Genomic DNA, 6220 nt, shown 5'->3' with positions numbered 1-6220 from the left:
TTATTCCTAATTTTAATACAGGTATCCTTAGTCTTTCCTCATTACATAAGTTTACTATTACTATCTGATATATATTTTAAAAATCATGTTAGGAAAACTTCCCTTGATTTTTAGCTTAGCAAGAGTTCATAGTTTAATTTGCTTGTTCCCTTTAGTAGAAGTCACTATTCTCATTTATTCTGACTAGGGCCATCTTCCCATTCCCCCTGGGACCATAAGCCCAGGGAAATGGAAAGTTTGGGTGAATACTAAGCAACCACAATGCCTCATTGTATAGATTCTTATAAGTTAGACCAACCTCAAGAACTTGAACTAAACTGGTCAAATGAATCACTGACAAAAATGAGTACTAATTTTTTTGAACTCTCAAACCAAACCCAAATGCTATTTTTTAATTGAGTGAGAGTCAAAGAAAAGGTCTTTTTTCATTTTAAAACTCCCTAGGAAGTTACTTCAAAGCAGTCCCAAAGCTATATATTTTTGAGTACTGTTGAAATGGAACAAAGGGAGAACTTCAAATGTCTCTAAATTCAATCTGCTGGGACAAATGCTTCATCCATGCAAAGTCCCTGGTAACAGGAGGCGTACTGCTGGAGTTGGCGTGGCCAGACTCTGGAAGTGGCAGCCGAACTCCAGCTCTTGCTTCTGATGTTGCAGTGTTACTCCAGCCTCACCCCAGGACATAAGTAGAATATGAACCTTGGTCAACCTGGTATTAGGAATCCAGCTCGAGCCATCACTTCCTAGAATATATTCTTGAGGAAGCATAACTAAACTATACACAAACATATATATGTAATTCATCTATAACCACCCCCCTACCTCTTGTCATAATGACAAAGCAAAAGGCATTAGTTACTTTTCCATGTAGGTGCTTTCCTATGGAAAAGTTGAGAAATAGGCAAAGTATGTCTTCACTGCTACAGGTTTGCATCTCTGTCCCCTTCCATGTTTTCAGAAAAGAATAGGTCATATTCACATTTGCAGTACTAAAATGGTCTTAGCATTTAAAATTTTAATTTTTTAAGGAAAACTTCCTTGATGGCTATCCTAATCCAGTTTAGGTCAGTTTGAATCTTCTGACTTGTTCACATTACACACTGTGTTCATATTATTATCCCAACTGGGATGAAATGATTTCTATATTTTTCTCCATTTCTCAATTTAATATCTGTCTTCACAACTAGAGGTTAATTAAGCTCAGTGAGGCCAGTTATTTGGAATGTGACTTACCCATAGTATATTACCAACAGATAGTAAATAGATGGTTGGGTGGATGGCCTAGGGGACCACAGTGAGAGAACTCTAATATGCAGTGGTTGTCAGCCTTTTTGAATATGACCATAACTTGCTCTTTTTAAATATTCCCCAGTTTATAATGCTCCCATCCCCCATGACTATAGTACTAATCATGCTAGATGTACTTTTGGGGCACATAATCTCTGTGATTAATCTGCAATGCCAAATATCAAGTTCAGTTGGACTAAGAGATGAAATGCAATTAAAAAAAATTTTAATTCAAGCTTATCCACAGTGTGGTTTCATTCTTACATCTCACTATTTCCCTGAGGTAAGACCACACTTTGTTCTTCCTGCTTTTTTGCTTTTGTCCAAGTTGTTTCTCTCTAAAAAGCTCTGTTTCCCCAGCTACATAATGCTAACTATCATTCCAGATGTGTGCAAGCGCTCACACGTGAACACATGCACGCACGCACACACACACACACACACACACACACACACACGAGTAGGGGAGGGACAGAGAGAGAGGAAGAGAGAATCTTTTTTTATGTTAATTTATTTTTGACAGAGAGAGAGAGAAGGAGAGTGTGCATGCACGCTAGCAGGGGAGGGGCAGAGAGAAGGGGACAGAGGATCAGAGCAGGCTCTGCACTGAGAGCAGAGTGCCCAGTGCAGGGCTTGAACTCAGGAGCCGTGAGAACATGACCTGAGGCCAAGTCAGATGCTCAATCAGCTGAGCCACCCAGGCACCCTGTAAGAGAGGCTCCATGCACAGGGTAAAGCCTCACATGGGGTTCAATCTCACAACCCTAAAATCCTGACCTGAGGTGAAATCAAGAGTAGGATGCTTAACCAACTGAACCACTCTAGCAACCCCCAGACCAAGTTTAAATCTCATCTTCTCCAGAAATCCTTCTCTTAATGCCCAATTCTTCCGTCTTTCTGAAGAGTCTCCTTAACACTTAACATTCTGATGCTCTCACTTAATACACAGCCCCGATGGTGTTGATTTTAGCTCTGCCACAGGCTGTGTTCTCTGGGAAGCAGAATTTGAGGTGGACTTGAGTAAGGTAAGATGTTTGTTAGGGAGTGCCCTTTGGATTAACATCTGCCAAAGGGAGATGAAAGAGTGGACCAAGGGAGAAACAGACCTGAAATGTAGGTAGACCTTACTAGAACCTCCACTGATGAGAGGAGCTATGACCAGCCAGAGTTGCTTGGCATTGACTAAAATGGGCCAAGGTTTTATACTCCTATAGTAATCAGTCACTGGCTGTGGCCACCTTGGACAGGGAGTGGTCTTGGCAAGGCAGCTCTCTGCAGTTGATAGACTCCCCAGAGGGGCGGCAGCTAAAGTACCTCTGCAGACAGCACGCCCAGCAGGGGGGGACAGATTCTTTCTTGAAAGGCAGTCAGTGCCTACCACAAGCTTCTTAAGGCACAAACCGTGTCTTATTTACCTGTGAAGTCTTTATAGTGCCTACGTCTGTGCTTGACACACAATCAATGCTCAGTGCACAATAGATGCTAAATGAATTGCCAGTTGTTTGTGGTCTAGATTCTTATTTCTGACCGTTTAGTGAGTTCTTTGAGATCCAGAACACTTGCTCCTTCACAGCTTATTACACTAGGCTTTTCATATAATATGGGAGATTGATCTGGCTGTCTCTTAGAGCTAATGCACCAGTATGTGTTTCACAGTTGGATATGTGTCTGATTTAGGTTGGCTTTATATATCAAGGCACCTATGTCATGGTGGGTGAATGCGTGTTCTGATTGGTGTAGGTTGTGGCTGAGAGATTGGGCATATGTCTGTGATACAGCTGAATGTTTATATCGATGTAGCTGGTTGTGTATGCTGAGTTTTTGCGGTACTTTAGTTGGTGCATGTCTTGTCATGACTCGGTATACATAAGCTGTGATTAGAAGTGCATATGGATTATGGATGGTATTGGTGTTTGTAGTGGTTGAACTTGGGCATGAGGACTGGGAGATGAGAGAGAGATGAAGTTGCCAGCGTGTGTATGTTGGGAGGGCTGTGTGTGAGTATGTATGTGTATGGGTGTGTGTGCACAGAAATATGCGTGTTCATGCTTGAGTGTGAGCATGTGGTGGCTCCAGTGCGTCTGCCCTGGCGTGTGGTGTCCAATGTTGGCTGCAGCTGGGAGCCCAGATTCAAAGCTAGATGACTTTCTCTTCCAGCCTTGCGAAGGCTGGGCAGGCCCCATCCCCAGGACTAGCAGCGTGAAGTCCCTCCACTTTCAACAGACAGCAGTATCAGCCATAATTAAAGCTAATTATTCCACGGTGCTCTGCATGTGTGTTGGCCTCCAAAGTACCCCGCAATGAGTGGGGAGGCAGCAGGGCTGTTTTTCTTCATAAAAACTTATGAGGAGCGCTGAGCAGATTAACAGCTTTAATGACAAAAATTACCGCTTACAACACTGACTTCAAATCAAAGAACAATATCTGCAGACAGATATTTTCATGGTTTTCATAACAATTCATTATAGGTGGCACCAAGGGATTACATTTTTATTTCCCCTGTGTCGTCTTTCTCAGACTCAGGTTCATTTCTCTTAATGAGGCTGCAGAAGATAAAGGGCAGAGACAGTGCCTCCATGGCGGCTGCTGCGCGAGAGGCATTTAGGGTCACAGAGCCGTCAGAGCTGGGAGAGGAGGGGCCGAGGAGAGAGAGTGATGGGAGCAAGAGGCTTCCTGCCATAATGAACCAAAATTAAGACATAAATTCTCCCACCTTTGTTCCGACAGCTCCAACTTGGGGATTCAGCTTTTTAATGAGGAATGGATCAGAAGCAAAAATTATTAGCTAATTAATTGTACAGAGAACAACAACAACAAAAAAACCCCAAAAAACTTGCAGGAAGGATTGGGAAAGGGGACCTGTCCCGTCCCAGTACCTCTTCAGAAGCAGCACTTAAGAGAAAGTTTCCATGTCTGCACTGTGGCAGTGGAAGTGGAAGAGGGTGTGGGGGGTGCTGGCTCTTGTTTGCCAGGCTTGGCTTGGTATGGTAGGATGCGGAAGCGATCCAAAGGGCTTATAGGGAGAAGCCTCCCATAATGCCTTCTGGCTGACTTCCTTCAGACTCTTGTCAGAGTGGCTCTCTGATTAAGCCAAATAGAGCAGAACCATGTGAAAAGTCAAGTGTAGTAGCTTCCCTCCGTGTAGCTTCTGATCCCTGACCAGTGGGATCAGTGGCACCAAGTTTAAGTGTTCATAAGAACCACTGGGGAAGCCTGGAAAAATGTAGCTTCCTGAGTGTGATTCACCAGGTTTGGGCGGGGGCCTAGGGATCTGCATTTAAAACAAGTGTACCAGGTGATTTTTCTTCCTACTTAAGGTTAAGAGCCACTGGTCAGTGCTCAGAATCAGGAATTCTATTCCATTTCTTATTGTCCCTAGTTTCTGCCTGTGACTTTAGATTGTTTATTTCTTTATTCTATGTCTTGGTTTCCTTGTCAGTGCACTGAGGACAATAAGACCAGTTGAGAAATTACTTTGAGATGAATGCCTCATTTGCTTTCACTGCTTGTAAAAACCAAATTAAATCTCAAAATCCTCGTGTACTCTTTATAATCCATTCAGATCTCTAACAGGTTTATAAATAAAATAATTAAAACAAAAAATATATTGCTTGTCATCAGCTTTTCATTTTGAATTTGGTCTTTATTTTCTTTGCTGCTGTTTTTCTGGGTATTGGTATGGTAAAGATTAAAAAAAAAGTTTTATTGTGGGATTCCAGAAATAGAGATAACAAGAAGGTTGTGGCAGGAATATAAGAAAAGGCAGATGGGCCTGTAGTGCATTTAGAGTACAGCAGACAACATCTGAGTTCTTGATTAAAATTTCTCAGACTATACATCTCCTTCTATCAATTTCAACAGGTCAAGGAACATTAACGCTGCCGCAATCTGTGAGGGATGAATGCAACTGCATATGATTACTTTTGTGTATTAGGCAATGAAGGAATTCTGTCTCATAGAATTCTGATTGTAGCTTGTGTGCTGGACATCGTGCTAGGCATAAATTTTATGGAGATAAGTAGGACACATTTATTGCCAATAAGAAGTTCATAGTCTAGAGCAAAATAGGTAGAGGAACAGATAATTATGATATTGTGTCGTGATACATGCTGGGTACCATGGAGGTACAGAGGAATGACATGGCATTCTTGGTAGGAAGCAAAGAGAGGCAGTGTGGAGGGTCTGGGAGAATGCTACTACATTGGAAGGCAATGAAGGGAGATTCTAATTGGCAGGACCAACACTTGGCATGATAGTCAAATGGGTAAAGATTGTTTTTCATACATCCTCCGTCTCTGGTTTCAAAAACTCTCTCCACTTTAGGTGTCTCCTGATCCCAGGGAAAACCAGTGACTTAGATGTCCAAGGATTCTGCTCAACACCACTGGAATGTGCCCTTCTCTACATTCCCACTCACAATGAGTGCTTCCTAACCACCAACACTTCACTATGTTGTGCTCTAATCATTTATCTTTCTGACATGACGATTTGGAATAAATCCAACTCTTCTCCCTTTTCCTTTTGCCTGTGACATTAAACAGTCACTAAAATCCTTTTCTTCTATCTCTTAAATGTCTTTTTATTTTTATTTATTTTTATTTTAGAGAGAGAGAGAGAGCACAAGTGGGGGAGAGGGCGGAGGGGTAGAGAGAAAGAGAAAGAATCCCAAACAGGCTACACGCTCAGCACAGATCCCAACAGGGGGCTCAAATCACACAAGCCTGAGAGCATGACCTCAGCTGAAATCAAGAGTCAGGTGTTCAATCAACTGAGCCACTCAGGTACCCCTGAAATGTCTTTTGATATCTTCCTCTCTCCCTTTTGACTTCTCTATCACCTGATATCATACTTTTATTATCTCTGACCTAGATTCTTAACAACCCTAAGGTAGCCTTTTTGCCCCTCATTTATTTGTCTGCCATTTAATACATTC

Source organism: Suricata suricatta, chromosome 6 (genome assembly GCF_006229205.1).
Source record: "Suricata suricatta isolate VVHF042 chromosome 6, meerkat_22Aug2017_6uvM2_HiC, whole genome shotgun sequence".
Classification (NCBI taxonomy): domain Eukaryota; kingdom Metazoa; phylum Chordata; class Mammalia; order Carnivora; family Herpestidae; genus Suricata; species Suricata suricatta.
Note: the sequence above shows the minus strand (reverse complement) of the source record.